The sequence below is a fragment of the Ptychodera flava genome, chromosome 15, assembly GCF_041260155.1.
Source record: "Ptychodera flava strain L36383 chromosome 15, AS_Pfla_20210202, whole genome shotgun sequence".
NCBI lineage: Eukaryota > Metazoa > Hemichordata > Enteropneusta > Ptychoderidae > Ptychodera > Ptychodera flava.
In genome coordinates this window covers 2,492,475-2,513,307 of record NC_091942.1, presented here as the reverse complement: position 1 = coordinate 2,513,307, position 20,833 = coordinate 2,492,475, and the positions used below count along the sequence as shown (strand labels likewise).

At 40.0% G+C, this 20,833-nt stretch overlaps 1 protein-coding gene across 4 annotated transcripts in view; it reads left to right on the top strand.

Moving 5' to 3' along the window:
- The first annotated feature begins 3,966 nt into the window (after nt 1–3,966).
- Nucleotides 3,967–20,833, top strand: part of LOC139150858 (serine/threonine-protein kinase SBK1-like) — a 46,271-nt gene continuing 29,404 nt past the window's right edge. The window contains exon 1 of one of the 4 annotated variants that reach the window (XM_070723278.1): nt 3,967–4,214. The gene's annotated coding sequence lies outside the window, so the exon portion shown is untranslated. Of the gene's footprint in view, nt 4,215–11,983; nt 12,653–20,833 lie in introns of those variants that run through there. The other 3 variants (XM_070723281.1, XM_070723279.1, XM_070723280.1) reach the window with 3 other exon arrangements.

Genomic DNA, 20,833 nt, shown 5'->3' with positions numbered 1-20,833 from the left:
GCACTGAGTGATGTCAGTTTTTGACCTGGCACTGATGACTTACCATGGATTTATGTTTTATTTCCGCCAAAGCTACCGTTTACTTGACAGCAACCCCCTCTCCTCCTGCAAATGTTACAATGACTGTTAGTAAGCATTCACAGATGCGTACTTGTACATTTACAGTACATTTGTGTGTGTTTGTGTTGGAGTAAAGGTCACATACATCAACTACCAAAGTGTTTGTGTGTGTGTGTGTGTGTATACACACATACACACATATATATGTATATATGTGTGTATGTGTTCATGTGTCTAGGTGTGTGTTCGTGTGTGTGTGTGTATTGAAGACACCACGAAGAACACGAAGTCTCTGCATAATTATTCAGCATGATTAGCCTTTAAAGGGCCAGTAAGGCTACCTTTTGATGATGTTTTTACCATTTTTGTTTTGAATGTCAACCATAATTCCTTCTTCTACTCCCTCAAGCATGTTGAGATGCAGTATTCAGCTTGTCAACTCACCCTGGATATGTGGGGACTGCATTGTTATTGTTGACAAGTAAATTCTGGTCTGGACTAGAATTCAAATGTAAACAGTGCATTTTACACACATGGACAATATGTTTGACAAGCTAAATAGTGGACGTTGTAACGTTCGTTTGAGAGTAGAATAACAACTTGCAATTGACATACCAAATAAAAATACTGAAAAAATTATCAATACTGGCCAAAAGTCAGCATTACTGGCCCTTTAAAGCAGTAATGCTGACTTTTGATAATTTTCTTTACCATTTTTGCTTTGAATTTGAACTATAATTTCTTGTTCTACTCCCTAAGGCATGTTGATATAAACAGTATTCAGCTTGTCAACTTAGCTCGTACGTGTGAAAACTGCACTGTTATTGACTTGGATTCTGGTCCGGACTAGAATTCAAATGTAAACAATCACACTGCATTTTTACACATATAGACGTTAAATTGACAAGCTAAATAGTACGTGTATCAACATTCTTTTGGGAGTAGAATAAGAAGTTGCAATTGATGTACAAAATCAAAGGAATGAAAAAATCATCAAAAGTTAGCATATTGGCCATTTAAGTCAGTTGCTTGGACAAAATAGTGTTGCCAACATCTTGGTCTGTCGTCTGTCTGTCTGTCTGTCCGTCTGTCTGTCTGTCTGTCTGTCTGTATGTATGTATGTATGTCTGTCTGTCTGTCTGTCTGTCTCTCTCACGGTCTGTCTGTATAATCCGCAGCAAAACGCATCCAACTGTTTTCCCTTTCGATACGAAATTTGGAAAAAGGGAAAACATTGCGTTTTTTTAAATGAACAAGCGACAAGGTACATGTAAGTCCGTTCTGTTCATGTTTTTGCTCTATGCTGTTTACCTATTAAAGAAACGGGGAACCAGAGTTTCTAGGTAGTTTAAATGTGTCCAATCATTTTAGCAAAACACAGGTTCAACTATAGAATGACGATTGCGGAGTCACTATAGCCTGTTTCATGGGTGGCCGTGTGTCTTTCATTGTCGTAGTTTAAAGCCCCAATAGCTGCGAATGTTATGCATTATTTTCATGATTTTATTTGCAAACCAAAGTTGGTTCTTGTAAATGTGCCAACTGAAGGACATGCATGTGAGTATCACCGCTCGCTGATTTGAACCATACCTACTCGTTTTAACAGGTTAAATAATAAACGGATGCCGCACTCATAAATTGGCGTCCCCATGGAAAAGTACAAAAAATGAAGTATTTCCTGCACATACACATTGTGATCATAAAATAAACAAGTATGATGCCATTTATTGAATGCACAACACACGATGGCCAACATTATGTTGTTGTTATCTTTATTTTCTCTTTCACATGATTAGTTTTTGAAAGTGGCGGGAAATCTAAAATGATGTTAAAATGTTTGAATTTACATGCCACTTTCGACGCTTATGACAGTGTTATACACTTTTTCGGTCTTTAATGGGTCTTATTTAAATAAAACTGGCAAACTGGGGATATTTTTATATCGGTTTATTACACATTCGCAGCTATGGGGACGTTAAGCGAAGAACCGAACGTATACGACGAAACTTGTGGAACAGGTGTTAGTAAACATTATTTTCAGAAATATTGATGTTGATAGTGAAAAATTAATAATGGTGTTATGAGTAGAATTTTGATATCCGATGTCACTATTCAAAAGTTGATGTTTGCAAACACTGAGTCGCCTAAAACCTGTAACAAAACTATATGCAATGATTTCATTTGAGAAAAAAAAATGCTCGAAATACATGGATATCGTACGTTTGCAGACAAGTGTGTTCGCCGTGCGATGTCGATGGTCGATGTCCGTTGTCATGGTGAATCTTTTTTCAAGTTCGATTGTGAGAGAGTTAGATATCAGAACTAATTTGGCAAAGATTTAACTCCGATACACACGCTTGACGATTTTTATAATTAAAGCGAATCAAAACAGCTCCATTATGTTACGATAACATGGATATCATTGAATGTTTATGTGAAATGGCCTATTACACAATGCCACAATAACAAAACCGCATGGCCACGCCACCATGGCTGCTTAATTGACAGTCACGGCTTTGTGAGAAATATTGCATATTGTTCATTTCTTTATCTGAGTGTATAAATAAACCAGGAGAGATTAGTTGCTACCTGTTGCCATGCAAGTTGTAGCCAAATTAGTAAATCAGGCAAAATGATCCTTTTAGCCATACGTATTAATAGCGCCATCACAGTTTCACTATAGCTGTGGCAATCACTATGCTCAGAGTTTTTAAGTACTTAAGAACCGCGTAAGTTCAATTCCTTCAGAATCGTCAACCTGCAAATATATTTTACGGAATGTTAAATGATACCAAAATAATCATACACTTCTCAAAAAACTTAATCTCAACAGATCTGAACAAACTAAGTGTGGATGAGTTCCGAATCCAAATGTACGTCATAACTTGCACGGCCCGGAGATGCATTATGAGAGCTGCAATTTTTATTTCGTAACCCCCGACTTCCACGTCTGCAGGTTAGTTGCATTCAGCGGAGTCATGATGTGATTCTTTTACTCCTTTACACAATCCGGGTCACCACTATCGATGGTGTGGTTCTACTCAGGGAATTAAGACCGAAGGGCCTGCCTCTTGAAGGATATTGTTTGCTTGGAGTATACGATGACACGGTCACATTGAGAAAGAAAGAGAATTGGCTGGGTGGAACCCTATACGTCTTTCATAATCAGGTCGGGTATCCCAACACTCATTGTCCGCTATGAATTACATTTGCCTACACGTGATGAAAAGTGTTATTGTCAACACCTCCAAGCGATCAAATGCTCTCCTGAAATGTATTATGACCCACACAGACGGATTATATCGTATTTCCTTGGCGCACTGAGTTGGTAACCTCTGTTTGACACAGCTGTTACCGATGGCAAACACGGTATAAAATAAACACGTGCGAAAACTGACGTATAATCATAATAAGTGATGTTCCTGATTTAAAATTTAAAAATAACAGTTCGCGTGTCGCATCGGCTAACAATTGCCGTTTTCGTATACAATTTTCGAAATCATTATTCTTCGAAACTCATAATTTCATTTTCATTACGATTTTTCGTCAAAACACCTCTAGCAATGAAGAGATGAACGTGTTCTTGCTTCAAGCAAGCGTGGAATTTTCGAAAGACTGTGCTTTAATCACGCTGTTTAACGAACCATTGTAATGCGTACAATATTCTCATTCCCAAGTTGTCGCGTCGTTGTGTTCAAGATTACATCCCCATGTTCTGACTGCTCACAACTCATCAGGGATGTTTCACTAGGCAGAACAAAATAAATAACTTGGAATCATAATGTGACACCGCTAGCGTCAAACTCTGTGTTTCGCAGGTCCTCTAGGGCATTAGCCCTAATCGTCTCTCTGTCGGTTCACAGGTGGCAGTCGACGCAGGCGCAGTGCATGCCCTTCGTTGACTTTACTTTGCATATGTATTGGGCACAAAGAGGTGGAGTGCCATACGAAACCTGCGCCTGCGATGACTGTGTACCATGTACAACGCACTGAGCAGAGTCAGTGTGTGTGTTTGTGACATATTGCTAACGCAGAGGCCAAGAGAACACAGATTGGTTCTACTCTGATACGGTCAGGTCACCGACAGAGCAAAGCTCAAGCACCCCTCTTTTACCGCGCGTCGATGAATCGGAGGCACGCTCCGGAAAAGTAAGGTGAGTTTCTAAGGAGTATTTCAGAAATCCACACTTTTTTGTTGCTAACCGCTCCATGTAGCGAGCTTGTTCGACGAGTGATCCATCGCCCAGTGTTTGTTGATATCAGATGTTGCGTCTGTGTCTACAGGGGCGAATATTAAGACATCACAGCCAGTCTAAAAATGACATGATGTTTTTTTCTAAAACGATCATTAAAATCAGTGAGTGTTTACACAACCTCTATTATGGACTTGATATCAAAACGTTAGCTTAAAGAACAGATTCAGTAATACCGCCAAACCGCGACATCCTAACCAAGATACGCATTGAGGTCGGATGTATTATTTTGAATCGATGCGTCAAAGCGTGGCCCGTTTAAGTTACATAGGCAACAATGCACACGGCTTGAAATGCAGGTATCCAAAATTTTGCGCTCTCGACTCAGCGGATTGTTTATTTTGAAATCGATGTTGAAACCCAGTGACCTATGCGATCGTAAGATATAAGGCTTTTCACACGCCAAGTCGCTGAAAAAATGATATCAGTGATGTTACTCGTACGTTTCGTCTCTATCTGTTTGTCAGCGTTTGATTTGTCAAACTGAGTTGATATTTACACTGTGTTGTCTGTTTGATGTCTGCTTGGTTAAACTTTTATCCGACTTTCCGTAGCATGTTTGCAGTTCATTGTGCAAATCGATGCAGATTCAGCGACGAGAAGTTCTTTCCCGCCTCGCCTGCAGATGGTGCGTGTCGCGTTAAACATAAAACTGCTAACACGCAATGCTGGCGAAATTGCGCATAAAAAAGCTGGCCTATATTTACGGAAATTTCAGAACCTTCTGACGAAATGTAAACACTATTCGATAATCATACGGGCGTGAAACTCGATGAATTATCAATAAAATTACACAACACATGTGTTTTGTTATTTTAAATTTATCCTTTCAACCTGTCGACGCAAACGATTTCAAGAAATGTGCATGTTGATCAGAACCTCGGCATGATATTTTAATTATGAAAAATGTTGTCCCCAACCCAAATTCAAGACTTATATTTTATGTTGAAACTAATTTGCAGCCTGCCATCCCCAATAACACCGGCAGGAAACAGTGAGTCACGTCGCTTGTCAATTATGACTGCCTAATCTCGTTCAGAACATGTAAATTAATTCATTATCCACTTTTATTGAAGAGACGAGATTCAATTTGAGGTTAAAGGACCATCTCAATCATTCGCGTCATACATTTCGGCATGCTCGGGGCGGGAAATGGATTTTGATTAGGGACAAAACCTGTCTGCTCAATATTGGTAATGCCTTCACGGGAGAAAAAAGGCACGCTTCATGGCTTTAAGTTGGGCAATATAAGGGAGAGGGGGTGTGATTAGTAAAGCTGTCCAGTTTAAAACGACTGCGGGCCAAACGGCTCTGATTTCAGAGACACCTACTCACCGTCAGTAAAAGCACAAACGTGTATAGATTCTCAAGAGATTTTGTGAAACTCTGCGCAGGCGCAAGACTTTCAGATTCTGTGTTCAGAATTTTGAGCACGTTTTCCTCCATATATACAATTTATCTGACACGAGCTGGGTGTTCACAATATCGAATCAGAAAGGCCTTGAGTTAGAGGGGCGTTGCCAGCGTCCTCAACCAGAAACACAGTTACAGGTCTGTACAACTGTGTCCAGAGAAACCGAAAATGGCGTCCTCCTCGTTCCGACATATCCGAGTTGCACAAAAATTAACGGACACCTCACTTCAGTTTGTCATCGGCAAAGTTTCAATCAAATCAGGGTGCATTTTCCTCTTGGTCGTCCAGATTTAGCTGGTGTGATCCGAGAAGAACAGTTTGCAGTTCGTTTACTGCTGCCCCTCTTCTGACTGTGGTAGTACACGAAAAGTATACACAGGCTTCTGTCAGTCCAACTTGCGCTCTGTGCAGGGTCATTTGTGTACGCCGATATACAAGCAGACAACGCCATAGCGACGCATCGTAGCAATTTTGCCTCAGATCCTTGATAAAGGTGAAAAGGGAACATGTTTCAGTCAGGAAAAACAAGACAAAGATACGACGTTGACAAGTTACTGGAAAGATAAATGACAGCAATTGAATGCCATGTGAGGGCGGTTTTCGATCGCTCGCCAATGAGAGTTTGTAAAAAAAGCAGGGTTTACTCTTATAGGAAAGTGTAGTTGTGACTGTCGATGATTTTTTTTTCACTATTTTTATTTTAAATACCAACTAAACGTTTTTGTTCTACACTCCAACGCATGTTGAGATACGTACCCAGTATACAGTTTGTCAGGCTGTGCATGTGTAGACTTCAATTTGTTATTATTGACGAGTGCATGCCGGTCCAGACCAGAATTTAAAAGTAAACGTAATCGTAGACACGCTGTCTTTACAAGCTAAATCGGTGTTAAGTTGGTGTTCCAACATGCTTTTGTGAGTAGAACAGTAACTTGCCCTTGGCATACCGAAAGATGTATGGTGAAATGTCACAAAGAGTCAAAGCTATACTGGGCCCTTTAAAGTGCCTCTGTATAATATGCGTTACACTTGCCCCATCTCAATCCATGCTATTAATTGTAATAAAACTTTGATATCCGCCGTGAACAACTTAAGCTTCATCTAACACTTTTTTGTGTTTCACCGCAAAACGTCGAATGCGTAATGAATCCCCTTTCTCCCAAGTTGCATATATTTCTGTGGTTTGTCTATGGGGCCTGGTAGAAAGAGGATTAATCAAATAATGTAGGTACGGTGAAAAGAGCCCTAGATGACCGAGACACATCTGTATTTAGGGCTGATAGGGATGTCAACGATGCGTGATTGTGAGATTTTACTGAAATATCGATACACGTGAAGCACCATTTTGGAGTAGACTTCTGTAGACATCGAAAAATCGAGTCGATAGTGCGCCAGTGATGGTCACAGAAATCGAACAGGCGTTGTTTTATTTCCATGTCCTTCCACTGGGACTGTTGGAAATGCGGGTATATTTATTTTGTCGAATTCACAAAAAGGAAAAGGGCGGATTGTATTCAGAAGGCCTGCAATAACACATTGTTATTGTTGCTGGCATATCGGAGCCCTGGTGCTAATTCCGATGTTGTTGTCACGATGTATTATGACGTTGCGAATCAAAGCTGTCGGAGGTTAGTTTTAATATTTTATGTGTTCATCCGCAATATAATAGAAACCTTTGTTTTATTTATTTGATTCATGTATCACGGAACGCAAAGGTCAACAAGTTCATATTGTTGAATGGTGCTGAATATGCAACTGTATAATTTTATTTTACTGTATAAAGTCTTCTTGCTTTACAACAGTTTGTGTGTCCACAACAGCCGAATGTTGGCAAAAACAAGCCACAGACGCGTCTCAAACTATGGGCAGCAAGGCTCATCCCAAAACATGCGAAAAACAAAATGTCGACAAAACTCATGAAACCTTGGCGAAAATGTTGTTGTGCAGTGAACGTCAAGCTAAGAGCGACAGCCTGGCTGGTGACACATACGTGATCATTTTGTCAAATGTGACCGTGGACAAGGACAAAATACAATGAGATGAATTTCACAGACAACAAACCTTTGCCTTGTGTAGAAAAGTAGGAAAGAAGTGCCAAAGCTATATTTAGTCATGCTATAATACGGGAGGAGGGATATGTTTATGGTAGCTCCAAAAAATCGCAGCATTCTCACATAAATTGGCCAGTTGGCCTCGAGAAACCATGATCGACCCAAAACTCTGATGACCATCGGTGGACGATATGACATCATTATCATGATGATGATGATGATGATGATCATCATCATCATCATCATCAAAATCAAGTTCTCAAAGCGATTACCATGACGACCAGGCCAGCAGACCCTGTTAATTCTGCCGCCATTTTGATAACGCAGGACAAAGCATTGAGGCGAACTTATCTTCGACCAGCAACGCAACTGAGATTTCCTGGAACTTGTTTTCCTTATTCATTCACACTTTTACTTACTCTCAGGGCATCAGGCTCTTAGCACGTAACTGTTAAACAACAAAGGACATAATAGGTCAAGGCAAGATCTCCATAAGACAACTCTGATATACGTACCGAGAATGGGAACCACGAGGCAACTTAACCCTTTCACCACCATGGTTTGTCCCAAATCTATTGTTTTCTATGGTAAAGTTGGACCTGTATACAGGGAACTGGGGGTGAAAGGGTTAAGGCAAGGATGAAGAAACATGAACGAGTGCGACATATAGCTACAAATCCATCATTTAAAAGTTGAACAAACGAAGACTCATTGATGGGTAACTGGCGATATACAGCAATCTTTCCTGGTCTTCTGCAAATATAGATAAATGTCATAATATGTAAAAATGGTATTTTCTAGTTCAGCATTAATAAGAGAACTAAAATAGGCTGTTCTAAGTAATTTCTCCTGAGTAGTCAGTCTTCTTAACAGAAGATTTACAAAAGCAACAAGTGTCTTTTGTCACTGATTTGTTCGCTGAGACGGGCTAATCCTGTATTTTGTGAGACAAGTACAAGGAATGTAACAAAAACAAGAACAATAGGCGTTCACGTTCGATTCTCATCAGTGACTTGTCTTAACTACCCACTAGTAGAGAGTACCAGTAATTTGATCAAGAATTAGAAACAAGCATTGATCCATGTCAAGCAGGTCATCTAATGTTACTGGAGATTTCCAGACGAGAACGTATTTACGGGGTGAGCATTCCCAGTGATGACCACTTCAATTTGTTCAAGCTCGTTCAAATTTCCTCAGAGCACAAGACGCTTATCTAGATCTTTGTGCGACAGTAGAGCAACCAGTCCAGGTTGGTTCCGACGTGTACAAAGGCATTCACCTGACTGTGACCTCGTATAGCCTACTGGGAGGGGGTGGTTGAAAAAACATAATAGTGTTACATGGCAGATATAATAAATCAAGCACTATTCAGCATATATATATATATATATATATATATATATATATATATATATATATATATATATATATATATATATATATATATATATATATATATATATATATATATATATATATATATATATATACTTTTACATCTTTTTTAGAATATTGACATTGAATTTTACCCTGTACTTTTACTAGTTTTTTATTTTGATGGTGAAATTTTCACTTCAGTAGAGTTCTATTTTCTCCTGGCTTAAATATTTCAGTACCGGTTGGTTTTCCTACAGCTGTCTCTCCACTTTCTAAGACATTGTTGGTTCATTTGTATTGTACACCGTATTGCACATTTCTTACGTCTGCATGTGATGTACATCGCATTCAATATATGCAAATCAGCTTGTAGGTGTCAATCACCCAATGCATTTCAACCTCTGCTCTGGTTGGTTCAGTGTCATTTCCATCTTGACAGTCAACAAGTGAGTACAGTCTTGCGTTGTTCGTGTTGAGTCCGAGGTCCAGTTACCAGTAAAAGTACTTTTTTTAGAGTTTCGCTTTTCGAGTTCGTTTCAATTTTTTAGCTTCCTGTATTTTCTTTCACATGCTTTTATAGTCTGTTATCCGTTTATTTCAGTTTTTAACCCTGATGAAGTGGGATTAAGCCCACAAAACGTCGGACAATAAAATTTAGTTTGTAGTGAAGAACACTGTGTCCTAGAGTTGGTGCTGCTTGACCTATCCTGTCAATATATATATATATATATATATATATATATATATATATATATATATATATATATATGCGGCGACTTTCTAATTTACAAACTATGTATATCATGCACGATATATAGATACATCATATGAACATAGCTGCAACGATTAAATTTTACGATGTACATTATGACAAACATGCTTTAACTTTCATTAATCACCAACGTACATTGAATCATATACAGGGTTTACTATTGTCGTATGGGTCCCATTACGACCTTTGAGCACTGTTCCGACGATCCCCTCCCTTTAAATGTCTCTCGCTAAGACTGCGTAAATTTTAATTTCAAAATGTCAAATGCATGTGATAAAGCTGTATAATTACTGAGCGTGGTTTTACTTTAATGACGAGGAAATGATTAAAGAGGAGGGTGATTACAAAGGAGGGTGATTACAGAGGAAGGTGATTAAGGTAGTACGCGCCTAAAAATGAAAAGACGTAAGCTTTTACTTAAACGTTCCTCAGGTAAACTGTGCAAAGTTTGGTGTTCCGGTTTGAGAAACAAATTACCTGACATTTAGCGATATATGAAATTCAAAATGGCCGCTGTCCCTATAACTGTGGGAAAATAATCGAAAGACATAGAGGTCGTCCATCATTAACGCTGACACACTAGAAACGTAATTCCTCCCCTAAAAACGAAATTCCTTGAAGCGAAATTGATTTCAGGAAGACTGTTCTTTATTATGTATTGAGAATGCCAATCTGTCTTTTAACGCACATGTTGTGTAAAATCTACAAATGAATATTATTGATAAACAAACTTCAAACGATTGCACTTTTTTCAACGCACCAAAAAGAGTGGTTTTACCACGAGTAGATAAGATCTTTTCATGGCAGGACATAACACGTGCAAACCGCGGGAAGATAGTTCAGAAAGAATCCATCTATCGTGATTTTCCTGGTACAAATTAATGTGTCAAAAATGTCGAAAAGAAGCGTTTCGTAATTGTGCATCAGACAGATCATTACTCGGGGTCATGACTTTTAGTGATTTCATGTGTTCCAATTAAATATCGTACTTGCTTTCGTTTCATTGTCTAGATTCTTTATTGTTATTTTTATTTACAGTTAAAGCAGAATTCCCATTGCGATATTGAAGCGGGCACTAAGACAAGTTGGGGTCTTATCCACGTTTCTAGTGCGTCAGGTTCAAGTTCGACGGGCCCTAAGTTAAAACGGTGAATATTTTGCTTACTCCAAGAGCTTTAAAACGAGTAGTCCCGACCGATGGTAGATCAGAAAAGAATAGTAAAAGCTTGAGAGTCCGACTATCTGTCCAAAGGCGCATTCTACCTTAATAAATATGCTTGTCTTGAAGGTCAGGAGAGTGATCTTTTTGCGTTGATGTTCATTTCATGGACAACCACGACAACAAACTATATATAGGCCTAGGGCGTTCACGTTTCCTATTATCTCTGAAAGAGGATATTTATGGCGAAAAGAAAATAACTTATGTCAGAAATAAATCAGAGACACGAGTGACATCTGTCGCTGCGTATACTCCTCAAGTTGGAAGGCATTCATTCCATTGTAGAAACTTCCCGAGAACAAAGGCCGTGACCTCGCAATGACCCCCAAATCGTCCGAATTCCGGAGAAACCCGGCCCTCGGAATTCGGTGTGCAAGACATTGTCGATTTCAAGCAAAGACGTTCGATTGGGTTGTTCAGAAAACGCAGACGAATCTGATTGCACCATCACGTGTGTTACTTCGCGGAAAAAAAGGAAAATTAACGAGATTTCAATAATACAACAATGTAGCCTCCATGAAGATGAAACAATGGCTTGCTTTCAAAATAAACGAAGGCCTTAAATGAGACACGCTGTGAAAGTACTGTCTATGCATGTTTGTTTAAACAATAAGGGAACATATCTTGCAAAAGAGTCAAATTTCAGCCGACCAAAATAGCAATATATGTGTGGAATGCACTAAGCCATATTCATGTACTGTATTCAAAACAAATCCAAGGGCAGACGTAATTTATTTATAAGTCGAAGGTAGGTTGGGGTTACAATATTTCAGTATGAAATATGTGTAAATATTTTGCGAATCAAATACTTCTGTACGAGTTGATAATTCTGACTTGTACAACTCATTCGACAGATTCAAATGGGTTTACAGGGAAATTATCAATCATGTATACAAAAAAACAATGATCGTGTAATTGGACGGCATTAGTTCCGTTACAATCCCTGGCGTAAGCCTAAAATCTTCGGTACCAATCCGTCTGTGGCTCAGGGCTATGGTGCATGGTGGACATCATTTGGCAGACCGTGTGTGGGACGCCGAGTGCCGTGATGCGATACTGATGAAGTAGAGATGTGACGTCACTGACATGAATCTCCATCCCTGCACCGTGACACGCAGACTCGCTTTGGCTGTCCAGCCTGACACACGATATCGGACGGCGGCCATGCCGCACGCTACTTAAAGTACGGCCTTTCAGAGAATAGACCGGGTCAATATACTCACCAATTATTCCACCGATCAATATCGCCAGGCGTGATGTCCCAACGGTATGTGTTGCTTGCATTTTTTAATCAATTTGTACCGTCATTGTGTTCATCCAAACACCAGAGTCTCATCAGTTTAACGTTATTACTACAAGGCATATGTGTGAGAGACCGTACACCATCTCGAGTGTCAACATTCCAGCTCGTGCATGTCTTAATGCAGCCTTGCGTCATGATCACGCTACACGGCCTGTACGTGTCACGGGGACTCATGAACTACTTCGTGCAGATGTCGCGATATGGTGAGTATATCCCGCAGATATCACACGTTCACCCACGGTGAAAACAAGGTTTGTAATATAATAGGTTGTAAGAGACGGGAATGTTCAGAAGTCGACAAAAGTTTGTATTTTAATAATTATGCATGGGTGATGCTCAGACACCGATGAATTATTCTAATAATTAGCGTATAAACGTTTAGTGCTTTTAGTTACGAATTTCCAGTGATATTCCCCTGAAACTTCCCAGTGCCTTAATATAGTTCCAATTAATGTGTTTATAAACCGTCGAATGGTCAACTTTAGTTAGATAATACTCAGTAGTAAAGTAAAGGTGTACTTTTGGGATGAAGTAAGAATTTTACACCCATTTTATTCATTTATCTACATGGAGCGAAGGAAAATTTAACCATCCATGTAACTAAAGTATGACCCTGACCTATATACGAACTCACGCATACGCAACAGTGCATTGTACTGAACTAAGCAGGCCTTCTGAGCATGTTTATACACGTTCCGAAGGGTACGGGAAATTCCGTGTGAGTCAACCGGGTCATCAAACTAGCCTATATAAAGGACTTTTACACCCGTTGTCAGTCCGGCCGGTCGCGGAGTCTAGCTGAAGTTCCTATCGGGGCGAACTAACTTTCATATCCATTCAATCCATAATATCGTAGATATCGCTCCAGCGGCGGACTAAATCCTTCTTGTTTTTGAATTTCTAGCGCCTGATGAAATATGTTCTGAATAAGTTCTGACCCCGGAGCCTCCTCGTTCCGAAGGGTTGCGCCTTTTTCTTGTATTTGTGTAAGCAGCTGTTTATATTGAACATAATAATGTTTATATTTCTCTCGTCTCTTTGCTACACCAGTTTTCCCTTGTATCACATCAATAACAACACCTGGTATAGGAGTTAAGGCTAACAGTACCGGAACTGTTGGAATTGCCGCTATTACAGCAGAGCTTACAAGAATTCCCTTAGTAATATAAGAGCCATATCAATTCGACCCATCAATTTGTAACTTCGTCGATATGCAGCACTTGTTCTTTCTATATAATCAGCCAATTGTTCAACGCTTTCAACAACTGAGATGTGCATTTTTTTTACTGTATATGTAAGGGATGATAAAAATAATTGTAGTAATATAGAAATACAATATGGCAGAAGGAGGAGAAGAAAATATAGAACTCCAGGATTTCGATGATGCAAATTTAAATGATGATGATGCTACTGCTGAAACAACTTTTTCCTATGATGATGATACCTTTGCAGAAGCCGGTCCTTCCCAGGCTGGCTCACGCGATAGCCCGCAGGTGGATCCTTCGACTAGACATAGAGTAGAACTTACAAAGCAAGAGGCTGAACGACTCTTAAACAAATATAAGATTACTAATAAGGATGCACGAACCGAATTTATTTTAAATGCTAATATTGAAGGTGATGAACTGTATTATAAAAAAATCAGAGTTACAACAGATAAAATAAGTAGATTTTTAGAGAAATCTACGTTAAAAAAGAAGGCAGGAGGTTCTGAATTTATAAATAAAGTATACGGATGGAGTGGAGTCGAAAGCGCAGAGCCCGAATTTGTGGGACGTGCATTGCATTCTAAAGATGTGGAAAATGATAAAATACCAGCTGAGAAGATGACGCCAGAAGACATGGGTGTATACAAAGATGAACTGACAGAGTTACGGCGAGATGCTTCTGGTAATGCAGATAAAATACAAGCTTTTGAAAATAAAATCGAACAATGGAACAATCTAAACCCAGAATATAGAGCTATTAATGATGAATTAAGGATTGCGAATATGCGTCTTGGTGAGCTTAACAATGAAAAAGTTAAAATAAGGCTAGAGAAAAGAGAAGTTGAAAAACAGTTAGAGGAAATTCCTGTAGAACACACCCAAGCAAAAGCAAAAGCCGAGAAACTACTAGCTGAACTCATAACAAGAGAAGCTAAAGTTGACAATCGAATTGAATACGAACATGATAAGATCAGTGAGGCACGTGAAAGTCTAGCTACGACTAGGTCTCTTCGTGATGTAATTTCCGATCCAGAATTGTCACTCAGGCTGAAGCTGACAGAGTTATTTAAACGAAATGGTATTACAATCGCTGCAATACTGACTGCCATTGGAATGGCAATATCAACAATTGCCCTGGCTGTGACTAAAGTAGGAGGGGGAGGAGGAACTGGTGGGTCTGGTTCAGGTCCGCCCAAAGGCTCAAGCGATAGCTATACAAAAGCGAAAGAAATTGTAAAGCAATTTGGCGAATGGTTAAAAACATTGGCTGCAAAAAGTGCTGCTGCAATACCAGGTTTATCGGTTCCCTCGTCAGTTTTCTATTAAAAACAGCAGGATCGGTGGTCGGATTTGTCGGAGAACAGCTATGGATATTTTTAACTGGTTTAACATTAGTCATTATAAATAAAATTATGTACTAATATGGCATCAACATGTTTGGTGAAAAGAATATTGCAAAGTTTCTTTCCAAAATAAAGACCTGTTTGGTTTCTCTGTCGAATGGAATGGTGCAAACTCCGACGAGTAAATCGACATATACTTCGAGCAAATCCAGGTGTCCGACTCAAAGATGATAATCTATATCATAACATATTAGCTTTCGTGAAGGAATGTCAGAAGACTAACTTCTTTAAGCGACTAGAATTCATAGCTGTATTCCAGGATACTGAGGATGACCAAGAGGCTCATCATCTCCAAGAATATTGGGTTCTTCGATTGATTCGCGACACAGGCAATCGATTTATCTTTCAGTCAGACGGAATATTTATGTAAAGATGTGATTTTTTTCTTCTAAGTCATTATATACACGAAGTGAAATGTAAGATGTGATTTATTTTCTTTTTTTCTTCTACTATATACATTACACGAAAAATGGGGTACGATAGAACATTATCACCGACTTTCACCAACCGAATACCGAATGGAACAAAGTCAGAAAGAACTCATCACGTGATTGCTCATAATCCAAGTGAGGCAGATCCAAAGCAGACACTTATCATACGATGTCCGAAGTTAGGAAAGCGGAGTACTCTTAGTTCCAGATACTTTCGACCTGGTTTTTGATCTCGAAGTAATGGGAAGTGGAACTACCCGTGTAGTACAAAATGTTGCAAAAAATTTGGTGGAGCGTATGAAACTCACATTTGAGGGTCAGACACTTTCCGATTTGAATAAATATAACCTCATTGAATGCTATCGTGATCTCTTCAAACATAAAAAGGAGAGAACGAACATGACACTGTACGGAATTCAGAACGAAAATCTAAGAAAATTAAGAAGCGGTGCGGCCAATGCAGATGCCGACGTCGTGGGCGATAATTTACTTTTCAACACATATAAAACAAAATATGCTATTCGTCTCACTCATCCCCTAATAACAGGTCATGGAGTTGCATACCCAAAAGCGTTAGGGAGTCATATTGAATGGGAAATTACGTTGGCACCCGCCCCCCAATTAATTGTCAGTAATAAACTGATTACAACCAATTATAAATTAAAAAACATTCAAATGGAATACGAAACAATAACTGACCCCGAACTCGCGAGGTCAACTGCTGGTTATTACAACGGTGGAAAAAGTTACCTTTACGAGCATATACATTATTTTAGAACAATCCCATTCAAAGAATCGGACACGGTTATCAATGAAAATATAAATGTACCACGACGTAGCATTAGAGGTATCGCTATACTCTTCACTAAAAATCAGAATCAGGAAGAACTGAACAGTGAACTTTTCTTTAACCCATCCATTGAATCTGTGTCTGTATCAATCGAAGGCATTGCAAATAAAGTGTACGCTCAGAAGATGATACCAAGACAATTTTGGAAAGAGGTGCGACGGTATTTTGCTGAAGATAAAGATTGGTGTGAAATTGATATAGATGAGGCCGATTATTTGAAGAATAATTCTGTCTGTTTATCGATCTGCGTAGTTTTAAAGATATTGAGTTTCATGGAAATGGTTTAAAAGTAATGAACACAAAGGACGGAATTCAACTTGAGATCCTGAAGAAAGATACCGCGTGGGTTGGCGATGACGCTCACAATGATAATATATTTGCCCACATTTATGTTATCAGTGATGCCCAGGTCACTGTTGAAAATAGTAGATTAATGTCTTTACAATATTAACCATGACCCGTCGTCCGTCCTATCGGCCATGTTTCTGCCAGCCATTCGCCCGTGTCTGGATTGTATAGCTGCACACGTTTGATATCATTTGGCGCCATCATAATTTTACTACGCTTTTCACTACGGATTTCTCCAGCCTTTTCCGTACAAACTGTACAAATTGTGCCGGCTCGGGCTCCTTCCCAGTTTCAAACAGATCTTTATAATCTTCAAAGTTTAATGTTTTCTAACACAAACATCTTTCACCCCTTTATTTTTTTTCGTCTCGGAAACGGGAGTTCGAAAAGCATACACTTTCGAGCGTATGCCGACAAAATCAAGAATAGGTTCACCATTCAACTCATCTTTAAATTTACCTATCACTTTTTTATTAATCTTCGGAAAATCGGGGGCTACCATGGGTCCACTCATCCCACTAGTATCATATATAGACTTCTCAACATTCTTTTCCACATCTTCCCGAACTATATCATTGAAAGTGCTGACGCGTGAGCCGTCCGGGGAGGCGTTCGGGATCGGCACACTGTAAACAAAACTATCAGTATCCATGTAGGCTAATCGTATTCCAGGGAACCGCTTTCGAAAGTAATTGTAATGCGTCTCATACATAAGCAGCTTAGAAAGTTCGAGTACTGCGGCGCCGATGAAAACTGGTTTTACATATCTATGCTCATCCGTTTTCAGTTCCAGTAGGGCACTGTCGCAGGAATCGCCATCCTCTTCGGAAGTTATGAAAGTTATATGTTTCATCTTTGGATTATACTTCTGAATCTTTTTACGACCACTATCCGTACCGTTCCAGTCCGAAACAAATTTAAAGTCTCTGTACTTTCGAACATCTTCTATTGTCTTACCGAACATTGCATTATTCATCAGCTTATAGAAATTCTTTTCGAAATCTGTCCTCCCCTTTGTCCTCATTTTAGTGTTAAAGTCAATATATTTCGCGAGACATGGAGCTTCATCGAAAGCAAGCACCCGATGAATATCTTTCAATCTCATTCCCATCCGAAGATAGAATTCCAGCAACTTGTAGTGTAAGACATATCTCTCTCTATCCATCACACTTGTAATCAGTCGACCGCCCTGCCTCGGAAATTCATAGTGATGCGGCGCTAATGGCAAATCGCTGTGTTCTTCATGTAATTCGGCTGGGTATTCTAAGTCTACTTCTAGAAAACTTGGTGGAAAGGTGGAACCAGGTCCCCACGCTCCGCCCTCGGCTCCGGCTCCGCCAGCTCCGCCCCCCGCTCCGCCTCGGCCCCTTCTTCCCATTCCTCCCACTCTTCCATCGTCATCCAATGAAGTCCGCCCGTAGGCATTGCCTGACTCATTGCCCAGCCGTAGAGATTGTTTGCATCGAGATATTTTATTTCGGTCACCGGCTTCTCTGGATCGTAATTCCCGCCAGCTCCGCCGGCGGGGCCAGCGTAAGCAGGATGATTTGTCTGTAAATAATGAATATTACACTGGCTGATACCTCCTCGTATTCCCCTCTGAATGAATTTCATCTGCTCAGCATCTTGAATGAGTTTAAACTTATTACCCGTGTAAAGTAACATAGCATCCCATGTCAAGCCAGGCGCTGACATATAGTGGGCTGGATCTAACTTGTACGCTTCTAAACATGTGTCACGGAAATTTTCAAATATATTTGCAAGAAGTAGAACGTCAGTCTCACAATAGAATTCCATATAATCACGAATCGTCTTACATCCAACTTCGTCCCATACTCTTAATGCATGTTCGTAATCAGACTCCGAAATCCCCTCTTCCGTCAATTCGCTATAAAATTCCTCCCTCTCCGGGAGCTCCTCCTCTCCCAGTCTGTCAACCGAGTCTAAATATTCGTAGGGGAAGAAACCTTTCGCCCTTTGAATGTCCGGGTATGAAAGTGGTACTGCTGTCCATCCGTGGTCCGGCACAGTTTTTGCCAACTTCGCCAATGACCCAGACATCAACTGAGCACTGTCCATAAACTTTATAGAAAAGAAACGTTTCTTTGTCTCCCTCTTCCCTCCGGCAACAACAATTGAGCCACTAAAAATAAATGTTTTCGAGAGACCCATAATTCCACCATTGCTCGTCTTAGCTATGATATTTGGCTCTTGTCCGGAACCCCCTCCGGCGTCAGCATCTCCTTCGGTAACGATTTCATGTAATTCTTTCAAAATAAAAGAACCATCGTATCCCTTGAGGTTGTGAAAGTAGATAGGAATGGTTCTCGACGGGCGACATCCCTCGCAATAGAAGGTCGCCTCCTCCTTCACTACTCGGTATCCGGCGGGCTCCGGACACGCAATACAGTCTGGATTGCCGTAATTAGAAGGATCTTTCATCGGTATTATTTTCCAATAATACGATTTCGAATAATACTCGGCCCGTTCTTTCATATCCTTTAGAAAGTCTGTAACACAGGAGAGACCTGTGAATGTTCTTTTACCATAAACTTTTGGTCCGCCGCCACACCGTTCCACCATAACATACGAAAGACAAATTGGAATGTGCCGGCCGGTCCCCTTCTCAATAATTGCCTCAGTATCTGCATAGACGACGTAGGGGGCGGGGACCTTCTTCCGATGTCCTTCGAATTGACACACTTCCTTAGGAAAAACTGGCTGGGCGTCGTCTGTTCCACAGTACACCTGATGTATTTCTAATTCTTCTGTTGACTTAAAACCTCTTTTACAAACCGGGCAAATACACTTCCGTCTGCGCTCATTCTTTCGATTAGTATGAGAATTAAGAAGACGATTTAATGAAGTAATTGGCACGAAGTGGCTATCGCGTGAGCCCCCGCCCTCTTCACCAACTATCAGTAATATATTTGCTACCCGATCCACTCCCATAACGGGTCCCGCTCCGCCGGCTCCGCTATATAACACAGTTATGTCTGACGGGGCGGGATCGGACTCGTGGATCTGAACACTTGAAGTTTCGTGCTCGGATTTTGCTGCTCGAAGCGCCTGATACAGTCAGATCGGCGGGCGTAGGAAAGGGAATACCTTCCCAACAGTAGTCAGCAATAAATGGGGCGTACGTATTCCATTTTCTCCTTACCTGACCACATTTCTTTTCACGAAACTCGGGATCGCTCAACTTTATACTTGCTACGACGGCATACTGAAAACAGTTCTCAGCCCCCACCGGTAGAATAAGATCGCTAACACAATGCTTATTTTTTAACCATCCGGGAAGTTGAATCCCAGCCCCGGGCCAGCCCCGAGTAAAACTTCTACTAGAATTACTTCAAAATTAAGTATCTCCTCGAGAACGAGACCAGAACCCTCAACATTTTCAATTGTATCAAGCATACGATCGTAGCGATCTATAATTGTTGCCCCACATCCGATCCCGATCCTCTTACATCTTTTGTGTATGTATCTTTTAATTTAACAGGCAATGTACGATTTTGTGTATTACCAGTTTTCGGATCCGATAATTTGACTTCCATTTCAGTATAAACAGAGTACATCTTTCGTTCCGTTTCTTTGACCATACCTTCAATATCCACCAGCTCCCCGATATCCTTGACTCGCTTAATTCAGGAAATTCTTTTCGTAAAACTGCTCCCTTGAATGTTGTATGTAATCGACGGGCCATAATAATCTTATGATATATACTATCCTAAAATTTTTAAAAATGAAAAATAATTATTTTATGATAGGTCATCAAAATCCACTATAATATTTTTGGCAGCATTTATTTGTTTATATATCTCGCCTAATCTTTCTAAGTCGACTAGTTCTTCCGCATCTTGAATTTCTGGTTTATTAGGCGCAGCACAAAATATTAATCTCTCAACAGTGAAAGAAAGAGCACGCTTACTTAAGCGCGGTTTAAATGCTAAGAATTCTATCTTACTACCTTTTCGGATATTACGAGGTACAATAGCAGGATTTTCTCCGACTGGTAGTAACGGGCTCACTGTTTTAAAAGCACAGTCAATTTCTTGAACCATATCAATACATGTAGCGAAATCGTGAGCCCCTCTCCCTCTCCCTCCCCCTCTTTTAAACCGAAATTTAAAATACCTCATGC